This window comes from Kogia breviceps, chromosome 10 (genome assembly GCF_026419965.1).
Source record: "Kogia breviceps isolate mKogBre1 chromosome 10, mKogBre1 haplotype 1, whole genome shotgun sequence".
Taxonomy (NCBI): Eukaryota; Metazoa; Chordata; class Mammalia; order Artiodactyla; family Physeteridae; genus Kogia; species Kogia breviceps.
In genome coordinates, this window is record NC_081319.1 from 23,588,265 (window position 1) to 23,610,517 (window position 22,253).

Genomic DNA, 22,253 nt, shown 5'->3' on the forward strand with positions numbered 1-22,253 from the left:
CGAAGAAGAAAAAGAGCAAACACAGTATTCTGTGGGTGATTAACCACAGGGGGGAAACTGCTAACTTGGCTGACATTCATAACCAATCCGTGATACATTCATTTCTCTATTCACCAACCTTGCTGGAGGTGAAATACTTTTAAAGGAGCCTTTAAAGAATTGCTGGCGCTGATAGATTGGTGCAACACAGAAAATGAAAGAGCAATGATTGCATTTCACGACAGTATTCGTGCCAAGTGTTGAAGTTGGAAGAAAAAGCAAAGTCAGGAGAATGAACATGATCAATTTAGTACAAAATGTGGTCAGGTCAGCCTCACCAAGGGTAGTTTCTTGTGTTTAACTGTGGTCTGGTCAGCCCAATAGCACAGTAACTCCATGGCACCCAAATATTGAGTGGGTATCCAGCATTCCGAAGTCTGCTGACTACACAGAGATAGCGCCTGTCAACAAACAAATGAGCCCTTTGCTTCTTCACTCTGTGAAGCAGAGTGCAGTTAAGTGCATCGTCTTGAAAGATCTTTAAAGGTAATTACCTGGCTATTTTTAGAGCCATGAAGGGCACTGTTTCCTTGCTCAATTTCCTCACAGATCTGTGTAGAGTTATTTGCTGGATTTTGATCTCCTGGAATTCAGGGTTGGCTTAGGGATTGAGTTAGTTCGCTCGACGGTGCCAACTGGTAGCCAGACAGCACAGCAGACACAGCCAACGAGGTTCCTCATGCGATGGTGGAGCGCCTTGGGTGGCCCTCATCTTCGCTCGGCTGACTCACCTGCAGACACCGCAGGCAGGTCCAGAGCAACTGTAATATTTGGTGAATGTTAAAAAAAAAAAAAAAGAAAATACATGGAGAACGATTTCCTTAGATGAGATCTAGAGGATTTGTATTAGACTTTTAGACTGAAAATGGGGCCCCTGGGTCTTCCTTCTCCCTGTAAACACTAGTTATGATTGCCACTTGCAAAGCTATTTTGTGGTCAGTCCCAAGGGTATTTTAAATGAATTTTATTTGAAACAGCATAAACATTCATGGAGTGAGGTTGAGGCCAGACTCAAAAATGAATGAAGCAAGGATCCTGGCCCAGGGAAAGTTTTCTTCTATCAGGGAGAGGAACCACACACACAAAGATGATTTTTAACACAAGAAAGAGCTGTGGAAGTTCTAAAGAGGGGTCTAAAGAGTTTTCTTTGAGCCTAGCAGGGAAGGAGACTCATTCAGAAGAGATGTTAATCTAAGGCAGTGTTTTTCAACCTCAGCGCTGTTGACGTTTTGGGCTAGAAAGTTCTCGATTGTGGAGGCTGTCCTCCGCGTCATGAGATGTTGAACAGCATCCCTGGCCTCTACTCACTAGATCCCTGTAAGACACACACACACACACACACACACACACCAGTTGTGACAACCAAAATTTTCTCATGCCATTGCCAAATGTCCCGTGAAGGCAAAAAAAAAAAACCCATCACCCTTAGCAGAAAAGCACTCTTCTAAGGCATTGTTTCTCCAAGTTGAACCAAGGGCAAATTGCACCAGAATCACCTAGGTGCATGTTAAAAATACAGTTTCCCAGGCCTCACCGTGACCCTGCTGAATCCATGACTACCTAGAAGTAGGGCCCAGGAGTCTACCTTTTAGCATGTCCCCCAAGTAATTCTTATATTCACATAGCTGTTAAAAAAAAACTGCAGGCATAAACGCTGCCTATTTGGTAAAGTTACCTTTCCGATCAAAGGACAGAGTATGACTAACGTTTAAGGGCAGCTCTTGGGAACTTGGAATTATGTATTTCTATGGACACAATTCACGGCTGATTTTCCTGTACTGAATCTTGTTCTGTGTCATATTACATTGCAGAGAGGCTCCAGACCAGTGCATCTCCATCTTGACTGTACATTAGAATCAGTCACCTGAGGAGCTTTAAAAATCACAGATGCATGAGCCTCACCACCTGGAGAGTCTAATTGGGTTGGACTGGGATATGGCCTGGGCATTAAGATTTTTTTTCATCTCATTGGGTGGCTCTAATATGTTTCCAAAGTTGAGAACCGCTGTCCTGAACTAGAGATTCTCAAACTTGAATGTGTTGATACAAACCCACAGATGATGCAAAGAGTAATAAAACAGGTCCCTGCTCTAAAAAGTTGTCTAAGTTGATCACAAATCCCTGGTCACAAGCTTGCAGAAAATAGAAAGGCATCCCCAAAAGAAGATAGAAATGGCCAGTGAGTCCAGAATATGTGAGAATTTGAACCTAATGAGATTTTTTTTTCATGTTTTACTCTTTGGGGCAATAAGCTAATGAGTTAAAGAAGGCAGTTCATGAAACTACCAAAAGGCAGCCAGTCTTCTTAAGGATTGTTCCTCTTAAAGAGACCGATATTAAATGAGAGGGTCAGAAGCTCAAAGGCGTGACCTCCAGTGACACACATGGATAGTACCAAACCCACAGAGAGCCCAGTTCAAACACTGGCCACTGGGTGTTGGCCTGGCCCTGCCTGCGTGGACTCAGGCCATCCCCTGTTCTCTGACTGGACAAGCTCTTAGGAGGCCCACCAGAAAGTCAGTTCATTCTTCCTTTTCAAGTGCATTTCACTCAAGCTGGTCACACCTACAACAGTAAACTCTTGAGATTCCATGTCCCAAACACCTGTCTTTCCTATTTCCCTCCTACTTTGTGGCAGCCACCCTCACTGTGATCTCTTGAGAGAGACATTTATGAACAGATCACACCCTCATTGTTCCTGACATACTGGGGCTTCTCAGACACAGGAACAGTATTTGAATCCCAACCCTGCTGTGGGGAAGTTGCCTAGCCTTTCTGAGCTGCTTTTTCCTCCTCTTTGCAATTGGGTTGCGAGGGTCATCCTGAGGATTCATTTTCACCCCCTCACCTTCACTGAGGTGGATCTTCCTTTTATTAAAAAGTTTCAGCTTAAATCTACGCCCCCATCACTGGGGTCTTTCTTAACTACCCAGTGGTTCTCTGTCACATGACTGTGTTTTAATTCCCTGCATAGCACTGACTCTGTTGTGTGTTTGTTTGTTTATGAGCTTGTTGATTGTCTCCTCTTGCTAGAATAGAAGCTGCAAGAAAAGCAGGCGTGTCTTGTTCACTGCTGTATCTTTAGCACCTAGAATGATGCCTGGTACACAGGAGGCTCTCAAGAACTATTGATTGACTCATATGTACCAAGGGCCTCATACAGTGCCAGGCACTCAGTAGGTGCTCGTGAAATGATAGTCATGATTATTATTTCTAATTAAATTTCTTTGAGATGACAGGAGATTCTGATCCAGAAAATCTCCCTATGTTCACAAAGGAGGTGATAGAGGTGCCATGACTGTGAGACTGGTTATTAATTAGGTGTCAAGGAACAAAACTTTGTTGATATTATTTCAAATATTTCTAGTACAACATTTAATGCTGTCTAGTCTGTTTTCTATAGTGCTAATAAAACATGATTATAAGTTTAAAATGAATTCTATCATAGACAATAACAAGAGATAGCGTGCCTTCTTGATTTCTCTCTTTTCATGCGACATTTCTCTCCAGCTTCACTGATCTCAGGTCAATGATAATTGGCTCATGTTGCTTGCTTCTAGCAGCCCCCAAACTAATAACCTCATTGATTTTGCTTCCATCTCACCTTAGAGCAAAGAACAGAGCCATAAATCTGAGCCTCAACCTATAGCAAGAATTTTTTCCTGAAGTTGATGTTCAGAATCATGGCTCAGCCAGGGCCACACACAGTCTCATGAAAAGCATGGTAGATTTGGGCAGAAGCAGTTTGGTGTTAGTTGTTTTTTGTTTGGGGGATTTTTTGGTTTTTTGTGTATTTTTTTACATCTGTGTTATCATTGAAGAGGCTTAAGCAGACAGTTCTAGGCTTTTGTTGAAGGCTCTGGAACTAATCTGGGGCTGACCTTGAGCTCTAAGACAGAGTGATAGCCCTTGGAATCTGACAGGAAATAATATTTATAAAAGTCCAACATGCCTTTGAATAAGAAAGTCAGAACAGAGATAATGATGTATAAAAACCAGAAAAATTGTACTCCCTTCTTTTATTACAAATGAGAGAATACGTCTGACTGTTATTACGGCCACCACTGAGTATGGGGTCTACATTGTGACTGTTTTACAGCTGATTCACTGAGTGTCTGGAGAGGTTGGTTGTATGAACTGCATCCTTGGCTTGACCATTTGTTTTTAAAACTCACACTTGATTACAGCCAGAGCCAGAAACTTTTAAGGAGTAGAAATGTGGTTCACTTTTCCTTTTCTGTGGTTCAGGCTGCCGTGTGCCACGCTCAGATCTTTTTCAGCAAAGAGACATGAACCAAAACAAAAGAAACAACTATGATCCTATTAGCAGCTATTACTTACTGAGCATATACTATGTGCAATGCTCTGAGCTACAGGCATTGTGTATGTGATGTCATAGTCAAACCTTCTTCCCCTTTTTTTCTAATAGAAATGTTAGAATTATTCAAGGGTCTCTGCCGCCAAGTTTACTTTGTATAAAGAACTACCCACACAGTGTGTATGAAGTCTATGTAACGCATAACCTCTCCCAAGATACGGTGTGGACTGGAAAGATACACAGATTCAAAAAAATCAGAACAGGCAAAGGATGTACATTCAGGAGTGTTCACTGCATCATTATTTATATGATCAAAAAAAAATCTGAAATGATTGTCAAATAAGAGACTGGTTGGATAGGGACTTCCCTGGCTGTCCAGTGGTTAAGACTATGCCTTCCGATGCAGGGGGTGCAGGTTCGATCCCTGGTCAGGGAGCTAAGATCCCACATGCCTCGTGACCAAAAAACCAAAATATAAAACAGAAGCAATATTGTAACAAATTCAATAAAGACTTTAAAAAAAAGAGAGAGAGAGACTGGTTGGGTAAATTATGACACATTTCATATCAGCAATACCATGCAGCTATTAAAAATTATGTAAATATTAATCGAGACAAAAACATGTCTGGTGAGACAAATATTTGCACATTCACACCCACACACATACTTACACACACATATACATCCATCCCTATTTATGGAAATTTGAACACATACAGGTATGGCCAGAGAAGTGCCTTCAGGAATGGTCACTAAATCATTGACCCTACTCATCTCACATTAGGGACAGAAGGATACTGGGTGATTTTCACCTCCTTCTTTGTACTTTTCTACAGTTTGACAAGTTTTTAATGAGCTTATGAATGTGTATGATTTTTAAAAACAGACTTTATTTTGTATAGTTTTAGGTTCACAGCAAAATTGAGCTAAGAGTTCCCACATTTCTCCTGCCAACACACATGCAGCTGTACACCTGAAACTAACACATCTATACTCCGATATAAATGGAGGATCTCTCACCAGAGGGGACATGTTTACAATCGATGCGCCTACATTGACACATCCTCATCACCGAAAATTCATAGTTTACGTTAGGGTTCACTCTTGGTGTTATGCATTCTATGGGTGTGATTTTTTAAAAAAACAAACAAACAAACAAAAACACAAAGTATTTTAAAGGTTTTATGGATTAATGAAAAATTCTGAGTTATCACTAGAAACCGGATGTTTATGCTGTCATCCTGTCTCCACCTACCCCCATCTCTTTGGGATTCCTAAATGAGGATGAGTCATTCAAAGGGAGAGGGTGGGTTTAACTACAGCAATATTTTATTTATTCATGTTCTCCCTGCCTTTGGGTTGTTTGAGAAGCTTAAATAAGCCAGCTACTCCCTGCCTTTCCCTTAGCCTGTGTCCCCGTGGATCAAAAGAAGCTGAACTTGGAGTTGTGGTTTTAGGGGCTGGGAAGATAAGAAAGAGCAATGATAAGGCAGAAAGAGAGGTCTAGTTGGCAAGTCCTAGGACAACACTTCAAATTGTAGGGGCAAACTTTGGGGCATACGCATAATGTTTTAGACCCTAGAAATACCTTGGGTTGTATTTCAGTGGTATCCTCTGCATTCTCCATACCCACAGGTGGAAACATGGGGAGAATAGTTTCAACACGAAAGCCCTAAACTTAAGCTTCTGGAGAGCAAGATAAATGTCATGTTCTCCTTATATCCTCAAGATCCCACTTAAAGCCTGGCCTTTAGTCAGCGCTCAGTAAATGGGTGAATGGATGGGAGAAGCAAGGAGCTGAAAAGGGGAAAGGCAAGGGGGTCAAAGGGCAGGAGGCTTTATATGATAGAGCAGTTAGCACTCACTTTTGGGTGAGATCCATTACTTTGTAACAAACTCTCCATGACTTAAAGAATGTTTGTGTTCTTAAAGCTAACTTTGACCACACGTCACCTTGTCATCCACATTTGGCTTCTTCTTGTACGTGGTTCTCCAATGAAAATGAAATTTAATTTACTCTTTCCTCTCTTTTCTCCCACCACCTTCCAAATGCCCACCAACTCCCTTTCCATTGGAAATGACAAACAAAATAATTGTTCATTGCACACTGGTTAGGATTATGTAAACCAACTTTGATTTACAATAGGATTCTCTAAACTTCTGACTACAGGATATCAACTATTTCTCTAGCTCTTGATCCCTGAGAACTCTGTGGTCCACATTCCCATGCTTTTGTTGGGAAAGAACAGCAGACTGGAAAGAGCATGGGTTTGAATCCTGCCTGTGCATCTCAATAGCTGTGTGTCCTTGGGTAAGTTATTGGAACTCTCTGAGTGTCCATTTTCTCATTTGTAGAAGGGTGAAAAGAACTCTATTAGATTGTGAGGATTATATTAAATGAGCGTTTGGAAACTGCTATTTAAATTATTATCTTTCCAGCAAGCCATGTTGCCAAAATAGTGAAGGAGGATCCCATTTTTAAGTTTCTGCATTTCAGTAAGAGGAGAGAGGATGGCCAAAAGCTTCAACCCTTCTTTGAAAATATTTATTTAAAATTTTTACAAGTCAGGGCTGGGTTTTAAGGAAGGCCTAGGAGGTCTGGACACTTGGGTCTGATGAACTCAGTGAGAGACACCTGACTCCAAATTTTTACACAGGGAGGTAACTTTAAAAACAAAAAAGGCACACCACCTGCTGACTTCTTTACTGGGAAACCAAGAATCAAATAACTCCAAATCATAAACAATCCGCATGTGAAATGCAAAGGCTTAGAAGGGACAAGTTTTGTCAAGTTTATGGGCATTCTGAGACCGGTAACAGCAGAACAAGCACAGGTGAAGAAATCTTCAGTTATAAGGCTGCTGGATGCCAAGTCAAAACCTCAGGTTAAACTTGAGGCAGTGAGATTGTGTTATACAGCTCTGGCCTGAGACAGTGGAAGGGCAGTGCATTAGGAAGCCTGGAGGGAGAATACTTTGATGGGTCAACAATTTAGTTTATGGAAAATTATCTCAGATCATTAACTTATGGCCATACAGCAGAAAGAGCTACAGTGAGCAGTAACATCTTGGGGGTTGATGACGTCATGACATGAACTGCTGGCTACTTTTCATTGATAGGGAAAGCAGGTGTATAAACACCCATGAACCTAGCTCAATGTGCAGAGTGTTTTCTTTTAAAGGCTCTCATTTGGCATCAGAACATCTTTCCCTTAGACCAGAGATCAGCAAACATTTTCTGTAAAGAGCCAGAGAGTAAACGTTCTCAGCTTTGCAGGCCATACGGTCACTATCAAAACTATTCAACTCTGCTGTCATGAATGCCTCCAGAGATAATTCGTAAACAAACAAGAATGACTGCCTTCCAATGAAATGTATTTGTAAAAACAGGTTATGAGCCAGACTTAGTCAATGGGCCATAGTTTGCTGACTCCTGCTTTGGACCAATAGTCTCTATTTTGGTCACCCCAGACCCTGAACTACTTATTTTACTGGCTGACCTCATATTCTTATTGTTCAAGAAGAATTTAGTTTGTCTTTTGAGTACAGTGGATTTGTGTTGGGTGTTTCGAATCTGTGACTTAGTCCAGGAAATATTCCTACCATAAAAATATCGCAGTAAGATTATCTCTTCCCTTCTGACTTTTTTTTCCCCTTGGGAGATCTTCGGGACATGGCTATAAACCACCTAATTCAACTGGTATCTCTAGTTTTAATCCCATTTTTCAACAAATTCTCCAAGCACCAATAAACCTCCATCTTTCACCCAGTAGAGAGCGTTTTTTTCGAATGCACTGGTTGAACAAAGACAAGCGAGTTTATCAATGTACACTACAGAGTAACTTGCTACTCATGTGTTCATTGAATATTAGATGAATGAAAAAGTGAACAAGTGAAGGAAGAGAGGGAGGAAGGAGCAAGGAAGGAGGGAGGAAAGGAGGAAAGAGGAAAGCTATGGTGCATCATCGAGTCAGTGATTTAATGTGTTTGCCAGATCGATACTTCTGGTTCTTTTACAGGTAGATTTGTAGTCAAGGGCTTTCTGGTTACATGTTTAGTTTATAAGATCCATCAGAAATAGACTCCCAGACACAGAAAACAAAGTTACAGTTACCAAAGGGGAAAGAGGGAGAGGGATAAATTAGGAACTTGGGATTTACATATACACACTACTATATATAAAATAAACAACAAGAACCTACGGTATAGCACAGGGAACTATAGTCAATACCTTGTAATAACCTATAATGGAAAAGAATCTGAAATATGTACACACACACATAACTGAATCACTTTGCTGTATACCTAAAACATTGTAAATCAACTGTACTTCAGTTTTTTAATTTTTATTTTATATTGGAGTATAGATGTGTTCGTTTCAGGTGTACAGCAGAGTAATTGTTATACATATACATATATGCACTCTCTTTCAGATTCTTTACCCATATAGATTATTACATAGTATTAGGTAGAGTTCCCTGAGCTACAGTCCTTGTTGATTATCTGTTTTATATATAGTAGTGTGTATATGTTATATCCCAACCTCTGAATTTATCCCTCCCCTCCACCTTTCCCCTTTGGTAACCATAAGTTCGTTTTCTGTGTCTGGGAGTCTATTTCTCATTTGTAAATAAGTTCATTTGTATCATTTTTTTAGATTCCACATATAAGTGATATCATATGATATTTGTCTGACTTATATACTTCAATTAAACAAAAAGATTCATTAATAAGTGTGCTCGCTTCAGCAGCACATATACTAAAATTGAAGCAATACAGAGAAGATTAGCATGGCCTCTGTGCAAGGATGACATGGAAATTCATGAAGCAGTCCTAATTTTTATGATCTTATTTGCAAAGCAGAAATAGAGTCACAAACATAGAGAACAAACGTATGGATACCAAGGTGGGGTGAGGGGGGCATGTGATAAATTGGGAGATTGGGATTGAGAACCTACTTTAAATGAGAACCTACTGTGTAGCACAGGGAACTCTACTCTGTGCTCTACGGTGACCTAAATGGGAAGGAAATCCAAAAGAGAGGGGATATACGTATTCATTTGGCTGATTCACTTTGCTGTACAGCAGAAACTGATACAGGAGTCCCACTCCCCTGCGAATAAAAAACCCTTTTTACATAAAAAAATTAAATTTAATTTAAAATTCTTCAATAAGGAGAGAGTCATTCGTTTACTCAACACATATTCATTCAGGAGTGTCACTGTGCTATGATTTGGGGATATAGTTATGAACAAACTAGACAGAATCCCTGCCCTCATGGAGTTTAACATTCTATTGGCAAAGGTGGCCAATAAACAAAACAAGTCAGTGTATAATAAGGTGCCAAGTGATTGGCTTCCAGGCTCACTCCAGAACTATCAGCACTTGCCATTGCTTCTCCCTCATCAATTATTTGCCACAGAAGCGACCCCAGCCCTTTTCTTCCACTTCCCCCCTGCAGAAGAGACCTGCACAATCATCACAGGGTAAAGTTGGGACCATAAAACAGTGAGAATTGGGATAGATTCCCAGACACTGCAAATAGCTTTCTTGCTTCAGCACTGCTGGGAGGAAGGAGGCACTTCTTTCCAGCGATTTGAACTCTCCCAAGCTGGCAGCCTGCGGGGAAGTGTAAAGTGTTAGTGACAGCTTCAGTAACTAGAGCCAGGGGACTGTCCTTGGCAGCTTGAAGCTTGTGCCATCTCGGGACCATATCAATAACACCAACACAGACGTGGCCGGTGCCCGTGGCAGTGACCGTCCCGGGAACATCTGCTTCTTCTCTCCCCAAGCCCCATGGCCTAGAGCCCATGCCTGGAGCCTGGGCTCCTGAGGGGATAAACAGAAAAGGGGATTAGTAGCCAACACGGAGAGGAACGATCAAGACTGTTTGCTGCTGTGCTAGCCAGACCAGCCGCTGCTTGTCCGGACAAAGCCAGACAGGGGCCAGAATCCTACTCACTCTCTCCTCCACCACACTGACGCTCAGACCTCTTACTGGAGAGAGAGGAAAATCAGATGACTCCAGGTGTCCCGACGTTGGGTCTTTCTAGATGCACTCTTGCACCAGGCTTGTGACACACTACGTTGTTCTCTGGGAAAGTTAGGAAGAGAGACAGAAGTAAAATGAAGGAGAGAGCTTGTGTTACGGAAAGCACAGCAAGGTGGACACGTAGAGATGTACCAGAGATGTTGGAAAGAGCATTCCTACATACCGCACAAGGCCAGGAAGATAGAAAGCCACCTGTTCTTTTGTGGGTCCTGTCTCTGACTAGAGCAAATGCTCGTGAAAAGTAAAAGCATGCAACCCTGCCCCCAAAACGTGTACAAAGCAAGTCGCTGCTCTACAGAAATCAACGTACAGAGGGTAGCCTTTAAGAGCATAGATCCTTAGTTCCAATCCCAGCTCTACCCCCTCCGAGCTGTGCAACTTTAGGAGAGTTACTCAATTCCTCTCAGCTTCAAGTTCTCCATCCATGAAATGGAAATGACAGTAGTCCCTGTACCTTAGGATTCATATGGGAATTAAATGTAGGATTTATGAGAATTGTGCAGCAACCACAGAGGCCAGGAACATAGGAAACTGTCTATAAATGGCAGCTGTGAGTCACAAAAAAACTGCATTACCCATGTGTATCAACAGATCTGATTTTTTTTAGACCTATAAAAAACCCATTAAATTGGTTTTTTTCTATTTGATGTAAAACGCTGTGACACTGAGTTTAGGGAAATACAGTGAATTGCATTCATTGGATTATTCATGCAGTTTATTTATGTAGTTGGATGATAAATTTTTGACCAAAGAGAGGAAGAAACAGCATAGCAAATTGTGCTAAGTTGCCTCCGTTTGGGGGTAGACTTAGGGAGGCTCAGCCATGAAAGTAAATTCATTCTCTCATCAGATATTTATTAAGCACTCTTCCACATGCCAGGCAAAGATGAATAAGAAGTAACCCCAACGTTGAAGATTTTGAAATCTGGTAAGAGAGAAAAGGGAAGAACACACATATACAGGTGATACAAGTGCCCCCAAAGAGATACAAAAGTCGCATGAGGACCTCAAAGGAAAGTTAAGTCATATTTAGGTATTGAGACACAAAAGTTTTCATGAAAGAGGTGAATTTCAAAGTGGGCTATGACAGAACTACAAGATTAAACAGAAGGAGGAAGGAGCATTGCAAGAGGCAGAAACAACAGGAGCAAAGCTTTTGTCCATTTTTTCAGTTTGAGTAAGATGCAGGGCAAACGGTGGGAAGATGAAGGGAGAAGGCTGAGCTGAGAGATCAGAGAAAAAATGGAGAGATTTGAACACAGGCTTACAGAACTTAGACTTTATTTGATAAGGCAGTGATAGATGGTACTTTAGGAAGATCAACATCAGTGTAAAGCAAGGAGAAACCCAGGGCAAGGAGATTCAGTTAAGAAGCTTTTGCAATTTTACAGCTAAGATGTGGTGAAAAGTAATGAAGAAGTGAAGTCCAGTTGTAGTGGTGGACAATGGGAGAGACTGAAGTCGAAATCGTTGGACAATGGCATCTTCAGACCTTGATATCACTTATGTAACAGACACTGGTGGCTCTGCAGTTATGAGCCTGGGTCAGTGGGAGAACAGTGGTACCTTTAATAGGATGGGAAGTCAGGCCCATCAGAGGAGTGAGACTGTGAGCTCTGAGCCTGGTTCAGTTATTGATATTACTGTCCACTTACCTACCCAAGCCTGATGCCATCCCAGATGTCTCCCACTTTCTACCGTTGCTTAAGTTATTGTACCAGTTAGCTACAGCTGCCTAACAAATTACCCCCAAATTTAAGCAGCATAAAACAACCACCATTTATCATATCACACAATTTCTGATGGTCAGGCATCCAGTCAAGACTTAGCAGAGTAGTTCTGACTCAGGGTCTTTCATGAGGCAGCAGTCAAGCTGTTGCCAGGGGTGCAGGCGTCTCAAGGCTCAACTAGAACTGGAGAACCCACTTCCCAGCTCCCTTATGTTGTTAGCAGACCTCAGTTTCTTGCTGGCTATTGGCTGGAGGCTTTAGTCTCCTGCCACGTGGGTGTCTCCTTAGGACAGCTCCCAACATGGCAGCTGGTTTTCCCCACAGCAAGTGATCCAAGAGATAGAGCTCGAGATGGAAAGCACAGTCTCTTGTAACCTAATCTTGGGAGTGATCTATCATCACTTCTACCATGTGCTGTTGGTCATCCTGACCACCCCTGGCACAATGTGAGAGGAAACTGTGCAGGAGAATGAATATCAGGAGGCAGGCATCATCAGGGGCCATCTCCAAGGCTGCTTCCACAGCCAGGAAGCCCTGCCAGTCAGCCTCCATATTTGTTAAAGCCGGCCCCTGTTCTCCATCTCACTTCCGCTGCTCCAGTGCAGTGTCTTTATCTCCTGTTTAGTCGGATGCAATTTCAGTCTAGCAGGTCATGCTATTTTGGGCTTTTCTGACCACAGCCTCATCCTTCTTACCCCTGCAAGAGTGATCCCTCAGAACTGGACATCTGCCTATCCCTGTCCCAACACACACCCCTCCTGCACCCTCTGCTTGGAACCCATTGCCCACATGATGTAGGTCAACCTCCTTAGCATGGGTATGAGTCCCTCTGTGTCTCAGTCCCTCCTGATGCTCCTGCCTCCTCCCCTGACACCCTCCACCTTGAACTTCACACTCTAGTAAGTTGGGACTCTGTGTCTCCAGCTCTCTCTGTGCTATTTCACCCAGCCATGCCTTAGCCATACTCTTCCCTCTACCTGCCATATGGTTCCTCATCTCTCCCCAACGTTACAGGACAGCACTGTGACTCAGAGCATGGGTTCAGGAGCCCCACCACCTGATTCAAACCCCAGCTCCACCACTCACTCACTGTATGACTCAGTCAGTTATTTAAACTATATGCTGGGTATTGGTCAAATTATTTATATGCATATATTAACTTATATATCCCTACCACGACCTAAAGGTAGATGATGATTATCATCATCTTTGTACACATGAGGGAGCTAAGGTGCATAGGGTAAGAGCTATAAAAGTTGTTGCAATTGTAACTCTTCCTTGTTCAGGACTAAGTTCAGAGACCATCTCCTCCACTAAATTTCAACCTTTTAAAGACAGATGCCATCCTCCATGAAGCCCATGGCTTCCTGGGTGTAACTCTAACCTAGTAGCTACCATATTGTTTTGAAATGACCTATTTTTTATCTGCTTCTTTAAAAATCAGCTCTTTGAGGGCAGGGACCTCAAAGTCATCTGAGCCAGTTCACCACCCAGTAGACTCTCAGTCAATACATGTTGGTTGAGGTTCGCCAAGTTGGCGGTGCCTGTTGAATATCCAGGTGAAGCTCTAGGCAGTTGCCAAATGAAAAGGGAAAAGAGAGAAGCTAAGGATAGGGCCTTAAACAGAAAGAGAAAGAAGAGGTGGTGAAAGTATTCTTAAGATGAAATTTAACATTTTCCTTAATAAAACTAAAACAATGGCTCTAAACCACTAATCCTGAAAAACTTAACTGAAGTAGCATCGAATGGTCCCATCTAGTAGATGGAATCAAATTGAGAGTCAACTAGAAGTGTGATTCTTTTCATGCTATTTTCTCCGGGGAAGAATGATCATGTATATGTACAGACTCAGGCACAGCCATTAGAATAATCAGTCTACAGCACTCCTTCCCTGAAGACTCCTATTTCTATCTTCCTCAAGAGCCTGAGTGTGTCTCATTGTTACAGGAAGCAGGCTGGCCTGTGTGACCAGGAAAATGGTCACATTTAATCACAAAATAAATAATGGAGGGATTCTATGAAAATAAATGAGCTTCTCTTATTTTTCTTTTGTCGAGTTGCCTTTAAGAGAAAAATATCAAAACAGAGAGTCTTCAGACTATTGTGAACTTTACAAGAATTTCTTTGGGTTCTTTGCAAATGGTGGCTCATGACCCAACAGGCCCATTCAGACCATAATCAGAAATAATATGGCAGTCACCACCATTTATCTTCAGTGATCTAATCTCTGATCGGGCTTGCATCGCAGACACACCTTGTGTTTTGTTGTGTGTTCAATCTGTGTGAAAGAAAAAAAAAATCAGTCCTCCAAATTAGTCTTGCCAGGTGTTTCTAAAAAAAAAAGGTTTCCATATGATAGCAGCTCATGTCAATATCCTGCTAAAGATGTGAAACATTTTTCAAAAGTTTATACAGCCCTGACTTTGTCTAGGGACTCCTCCAGTTTTCCTGTCTCCAGTGATATCATTTTAAACATTCGCTTTCTCCAAATGGTTTGTGTGTTCTGTGTAATTCGACTTGCAGTGCTTCTTGGCATGTAACTGTGGAAATATTAAATCATTCCATATGTGTATGCATTTGCCTCTCCAGGTATATTTTGGAATTTTCTTAAGAAATGTGATTGCATCTCCTTGTCCTTTTCCTCCTCTTCTTTTCCTTTTTCTTTTCCCTAGCAACACCTCAAAGGTGTTCACTGAGCAAGTTCTCCAGCATTCTTGGCTGATTAATTTCCGAATAAAAACATAAAAGCTACAGTAGGTCGACTAGTATGGGCCATGCATAGAATGAAGTGCTCTACGTGTTCTTTCTTTGATCCTTACGACAGCCCTGTGAGTATCGTTCCTACTTTCCAATTGTGGAAACTGAGGCTTAGCAAGAGAAGGTGACTTTCCCAAAAGTCACAGCTAATGAGTGAGTGCCAGAGCTGCGAGTCAGACCCAGGCTGTCTCTAAAACCTATGACTCCCTCTAATCGCACTCATTTTCCATCCTTTTAACTAGCAACTTTTGGGGAGTTATTGCTTTGCAGATTTAGAAAGAAAAGTGTATTCTTTCCTTGGTGACTGCTGAATTCAGTGGTGGAGTTATTGCTTTGCAGATTTAGAAAGAAAAGTGTATTCTTTCCTTGGTGACTGGTGAATTCAGTGGTGGAGTTATTGCTTTGCAGATTTAGAAAGAAAAGTGTATTCCTTCCTTGGTGACTGGTGAATTCAGTGGTGAATTCAATGGTGAATCTGATGTTTCTGACAAGGGGCACGAAGCAGGGTTCTTGTTATAAAGTTGACTGAATTCCTTCTCTGGTCTTCATTTCTAGAAGGCCCTCGTTTCCGTCACCTTTGGAACAGTGCACATGCATCACTGTCACACCCAGCCTGGTCGGTCTATGCAGCCATTCGTTAACTAGCCCACCATCCTCTACCTACTTGCTGCTCAAAATGTGGTCCTTGGACCAGGCGAATCGGCATGAGCTCAGATGTTAGAAATGCAGAGTCACAGGTTCCCTGAGACTTGCTGAATCAGAGCCTACATTTTAACTGTATCCCTGTGTGATTCGTGTACACGTTAAAGTTTGAGAAGCACCGCCCTGCTTGTCACTGTCACATAAAGTGGAACTTCTCTCTCCTGCAACTCTTAGTAAAGAAGCCGGGCTTCCCTGGTGGCGCAGTGGTTGAGAATCAGCCTGCCGATGCAGGGGACACGGGTTCGTGCCCTGGTCCGGGAGGATCCCACATGCCGCGGAGCGACTAAGCCCGTGAGCCATGGCCGCTGGGCCTGCGCGTCCAGAGCCTGTGCTCCGCAACGGGAGAGGCCACAACAGTGAGAGGCCCGCGTACCGAAAAAAAAAAAAAAAAAAAAAAAAAAGAAGTCAAAATGGATCAGACCCGGATTCAGGTGAATCAGAGTGAAGTCACCATGTGGCCCCATCATCCTACCACCTACAGGTGTTCAGTCTCCTTTCTCAACATCACCCTTCCAAGTTAGCTGAAAATTCTCTAGCTGGAGAGACATGCATTAGAATGAAAATATAAAACCTTGTCTAAGGAGGGTTTTAAAATTCACTGTGGTTTCTAGAGCTTGTCCCTAACGCCAATCGCTGCCATAGCCAAAGTTCAGCTGCTAAATTGATGTGACATTTTAATCTAGCCTAATGTCAAAACAGAATAACTTTGGTAAAGGGGAGGTGAGTTGAGGATTACAGGCCCTTTTAAGATCTACGTTAAGAAATGTTTATCCCACCCGTCTCCAGCGTGTGCCAAATTGTGTAGTTGCTGCGGGCAGGAGAATGACCTCATTATTTCTCTCTCTAACCTGTTTGGAGCTGTACAGCCTAAACACGCTTTGTACTCGCACTGTTTGAATGCAGTGTTACTTTGTAAAATAGGACTAGTGATCATTCTGCACGGACTTAACATGTTCTGCATCACCATGTAGACTCTGCTGCTTTTCAAAGAATACATTTACACTGATTGTGTTTCTCCCTGTGTTTCAAGTATTTAGCAAGCAGTGGGGCAGGTACAGAACAAGTCAGACATGAATAATTGCTCTCAGTGAGATTATATTCTGGCTAGAGGACATGGCTGTACACAGCAAAAACTAGGGAAGAGGATAAATTCATTTGTATGATTTATCCAAAAGGTAGTGGGTTCAGGGAGGTAAGGGTATGGCCGTGGTCAGAGAAGGTCTCATAGCAAGCAAAGCAGAGACTTGAAGACAGGAGGGGCAAAGAGTGAAAAAGAGGTTGTTCCGGAAGGAAAATGATCTGAGCAAAAGAGTAAGGCCTAACGAGCCTGGAACCTTGTTCACGACATCTTTGCCAGTAGCTAACATATGTTGACTAATACATCCAGGGCTGCCATGTGTCTCTTCTGCTAACACATTAAATTAAAAGATGCATTTAGTTAACCCATTCTCTAGAGGTTTAAATAATAATTTATAATTACATAAATATATATCATTGCATATGACATAGTATGTCTTATAATAATTATATAATTATAGCTTTATTGATATTACAATTTCTAATTGATTATACTACTTAATTAATATATTAGTAATGTGATTAATATTAATCATGTGTTTGTTAATATTAATACATAATTATGTGATCTAGTGATGTATCTAATAATTTATAACTAGCATTTTTGAGGTCTCTCCATATGCCACAGCTGAGTGCTAGACATTTACTACTCAGAGCAACTTTATGGGAGTATTTTGATCTCCATTTCATTAATAGAGAAACAGACAATTTAGGAACGAGGTCACAGAGTGAGGAACAGTGATAGTACACAAACACAAAATTTGAAGGGAAAACCCACATTCTCAAACACTATGCCATACTGTGCCATATATCTCAAACACCGTGCCGTACTACATGGTGTTGAACCTTGAATATCGTATACTGAGGTGCAATAGAACATTAGGATATCAGGACAGGAAAAACTAAGCCCTTTAAGCAATTTCTATTCTGTATGGGAAGCCAAGGTAAGATGTATAGAGCTGAGACTATTGCAGCAAGAACGTGTGGTGATCACCTCTTTCTCAAGCCCTGAAAGTGTATTAAAAAGGCATGGAGGGGCTTCCCTGGTGGCGCAGTGGTTGAGAATCTGCCTGCCGATGCAGGAGACGCGGGTTCGTGCCCTGGTCCGGGAAGATCCCACATGCCGCGGAGCGACTAAGCCCGTGAGCCATGGCCGCTGAGCCTGCGCGTCCGGAGCCTGCGCTCCGCAACGGGAGAGGCCACAGCAGTGAGAGGCCCGCGTACCACAAAAAAAAAAAAAAAAAAGGCATGGAGGTGAGGTTATTTGGGTAAGACTTCTTAGAACTGATCATTTTGAGGGATCCACGATTCTAGGCCAAAGGATTGTGCCGATTAGATCATTTATATGGCTGTGTGACTGTGTAGTATGCAAACATCCGTTCCCCAAATGGCCCGAAATGCAAGACCCCGAATGAGAAAGACTTGAGTCATTCGGGAAATAGCATCCATTGAATTTTTGATAGGATTTTCTGAGTGTGTGTTTGAATGTTTTTCACTCACTTCTTTTTGGAGCTCGTGGGAGGTAGTTTACCAGAAATGATTAAAAGAATGGATGAAGAATCACACATTCAAATCTGGATTTGAGAGCTGGCCCTGCCACGATGATCATGACCGTTGGTTGTTCACTTCAGCGCTTGGCCAGTGACATCGCAGCAGGGTCCTGGCCAGCAGCCTCAGCACCATCTGGGGACTCGTTAGAAATGCAAATCTCAGGCTGACTGAATAGGACGCTCTAGGGACAGGGACCAGCAATCTCTGTTTCAACAACTTTTCCAGGTTTGGGAAACATTATGCTGGACCACACCTTCTACATCTATAAAAAGGAGATAATGTAGTAATCATACCCTTTCCACAGTATCACTGTAAAGATTAAGTGAGATATTGACAGTATACGTAAAGTACCTAATGTGAAGTCTAAAAGAAGTGTGCTTCATAATTATTATCTTCCATGGCTTTATCTCTTAATTTGGGGCTAAGAAAAAGTAAGAAGCCGGAACCCTAAGCAGCTAACTCTGCCTTAAATTATAGCAGAAATAAATTCTTCCAGTTAGCGATGAAGTCTTGTCCAACGGTCGCCTTATGTTACTAAGAAAATCTGAACTGTATAAACAGGTTTCTGCTGTGGTCTTTCTTGGGCTCCTGTTTGAAAACCAAGGAGGTCTGTCTGTGTCTGTTTTACAGCCAGTGCAGGGGCTCCATAGGAACAGCTCTGATGGATGTGTGTGTCAGATTGCAAAACACCCCTGCCTGGAGCAGTTAAACTGGACGGTTTAGAAAACCACCTCCAGGTTTCTCATTTGGGAACACAAACACTTGTGAAGTGAAATGCTTCTTCCCAGGGAGATGTGGCACTGCTTCAGCTCCCTGGGAAGTGCCTGTATTCATCATGGGCTGGACAGAGTGCCAGTAAGGCCCGGCGTGACCCACTGTGGCCAGTTCCAAACCATCTGAATCCACTCTAATTTCTCTGCACCTTTTGTTCAGGAGTTATTTATGTGCATTTGGGCATTTATCTTCCTGATAGACTTTTTGCTTCTCACTTGCTCTTTTCCCCTTAGACAAAGGGCAGCAAAATATTTACTATCAGGCCCTTTACAGAAAGGCTCTTTACAGAAAGGGCCTGATAGTAAATATTTTGCAGCCATAGGGTCCCTATCACAACTACTCAGTTCTGCCATTGTAACTCAAAAGCAGCCATAGACAATGTGTAACTGAATGAGTGTGGCTGTGTCCCAATAAAACTTTATTTACAAAAACAAGTGGTGGGCCAGATTTGGCCCCAGATTTTGGCTGTGGTTTGCTGACCTCTGACTTAGAATCTCAAAACATCTAATGAAAAGGACCCAGACAACCAGGCAGAAGAATAACTCGGTGTCTGTCCATTCGTGTGTAAAGTTCTGGCTTAGAAGTAGCTCTTGGCCTGAGCTGAGCCATGCCTTGGTAATGGAAGATAAACAACACCAGCTCTCTGTCCCTCCAGACCAGCTGGACCAAGACCCTGAAACCGGTTTGCTCCCACCTGGTGGGAAAACACCTCTCAGTTTTAGAACTTTTTTAAAAATTTATTTATTTACGTTTGGCTGCATTGGGTCTTCATTGCTGTGTGCGGGCTTTCTCTAGTTGAGGTGAGAGGGGGCTACTCTTTGTTGCGGTGTGCGGGCTTCTCTTGTGGAGCACAGGCTGTAGGCGCACGGGCTGAGCCTGTGGCATGCAGGCTCAGTAGTTGTGGCTTGTGGTCTCTAGAGCACAGGCTCAGTAGTTGTGCACAGGCTTAGTTGCTCCACGGCATGTGGGATCTTCCCGGGCCGGGGCCTGAACCCATGTCCCCTGCATTGGCAGGTGGATTGTTAACCACTGCACCAGGGAAGTCCCTCCATTTAAAAACTTTTAATGAAGGTGTTGCCTCACAATTTGGGACAAAGCAAAGCAAGTTCCAAATCTGGAACAAGGAAGTCTTCCTCTGAAAAATGAGATAGAAATGGAGATGCTGTTTAGATCCCAATGAAGCAGGAGTCCAGGGCCCAAACTTAAACCGTAAGAGTAGAAAGTGAGTACCAGTGTCTTACTTTTCTGGAATAATTCAGGGCACGTAACTCCCAGTGTTTAGAAATGACTAAACAGTCCCTTCTGCAAAGAAGTAACCTAGAGGGTGTGAGTGTAATAAATTACCCTGTATTTATGTCCTAGGAATTCTAAAGTAATGATATGAATGTCTATATGAGACTGCAGCAGTAGAAACCAGCTGACACACATTGTGACCCAAGCTGTTCTTTTACGTGAAGGGTTTTACAGTGCCAGGTGTGAGTTGAGACTCAGCCTTGTAGGACTTATTCATTCCCAAGTTGGAATTTGCAAGGTAGCCATTTATAACAGATGTCATTGGTTGCATGTCCTGCAGCCATTCCAATTCCTCCTTTTTATCTTGAAGAAGAGCCCGTGCTTATGTTGGGGTGTCCACATGTAAAAAAGATAAATCTTACTTGGTTTCACTCAATTGCAATCACCTCACTGGCCATACCAGTGACTGGTTTATGGAAGAGCACATGACCCAGTGCTGCCTAATGAAAAATTAAGTCTGCTGGGAAGCTCCTGGTAAAGGTATCTTTTCCCTGAAGAAGAGGCATAGGGGGAAATATGTCCTTCTGTGGACATTCCGGATATAGAGCTTGGAACTATGGTGGCCATCTTGCAACCCTAGGGAAAGCCAAGCTATGGATAACAAAGCAGAATTAATCCTGGAGCTGCCTCGCCTTGAGACATCTTGCTCAATAAATAATAAATAAATAGAATAAATAGAATAGAATAAATGTTCCTTTGATGTAAACTAACTTGGATTTTCTGTTTCTTACATCCAGTAGAACCCCAAATGATACACACTCCTGTTTCGTCTCCCCTAGGTCAGGTCAGGTCTCTCTGCTTCCACCAGCTGTCAAGTTCTATGCTTTCACTGTCCCCACCTCATCTTGCCACCTGGTAGAGACTTGGCAATTGTGTTTTGTTTTGTTTTTGTTTTTTCATAACTTATAGCCCTTAAGGTTGAGGTCTTAACCTGTTAGGATTTCACCACGGAGCCACTGGTCAGTAAAGAGTTACTAAAACAGCTCTTCACAGGCTAAAGTGATTTCAATGTGTTGTTTTGTTATTAGAAGTATTGGTAATAATAATGCTATGTTTCTTTTTCACTCATTTGATAAAATTGCCCTTCCCTAACAAAGATTATAGGCTAGTAGTCAAGTAAGAAATTACATACGATATAATGATGGCCCGTGGGGGATCTGGGAGCTGTGGAAGTCCAAAGAGAGGTGCTGTTGTTGGCTTACCCAATAATCATGCCCTTTGCATTTCTTCCATGCTTGAAGAGACTCTTTCCCTGAAAATGCCAGACGTTCACTTTCCAGCCTCTGTTGCAGCTAGGGCATGTATATATGGGCCCCTTCTCACCAGGGAGATTTAAGGCAAAGTCTTCAAAGGACTTCCGGGAAGGATTTTCCTTGAAGAGTAGATCATCACAGAAGGGGCCCTTCTTCCCTTCCTGCTCTCGGTTGTTTTGTGAGAGGGCATGATTTGGAGCTGCAGCAGCTATCTTATAACCATGAGGCAAAAGCTAAGAGAATCGTGGAAAAGTTGAATCCAGTTCTCGACATTGTCATCACACAGAACTAATCTTGGATCTGTATATCTCCAGATATGTGACATCCAGTTATGTGATAATACCGTCATATTTCATTATCTGTTACTTATAGCCAGTAGTATGCAAATTGGTACAATGCATATCTAACCTGGACTGAGGCAAGCAAAGAAGGCTTCCTGGAGGAGATGACTTATGAGCTAAAGCATGAAAGATATGTACATATTTTGTAATAGAAGGGGAGGTGATAAAGGAGGATCCAAAGACTTGAAGGAGAAATTATGGCAAGTTTAAGCATTCAAAATTGGGAGCTATGGCTGGAGCGTAGAATATTGTTTATGGCGTGGCAAGAGATGAAGCCAAAGAAGTGATGGGTAAGAGCACAAATCATACATGACCTTGTAAATTATGTTAAGAAATGTTGCCCTTTTTCTTAGGAACATTCAGAACA

The 22,253-nt window shown here is 42.3% G+C and overlaps 1 non-coding gene across 1 annotated transcript; it reads left to right on the top strand.

The window, feature by feature from the left end:
• Positions 1 to 9,091: 9,091 nt before the first annotated feature.
• On the top strand, positions 9,092 to 9,198 carry LOC131764740 (U6 spliceosomal RNA). The gene has a single exon (XR_009337940.1). It is a non-coding gene; the product is annotated as a U6 spliceosomal RNA (small nuclear RNA).
• Positions 9,199 to 22,253: the final 13,055 nt, after the last annotated feature.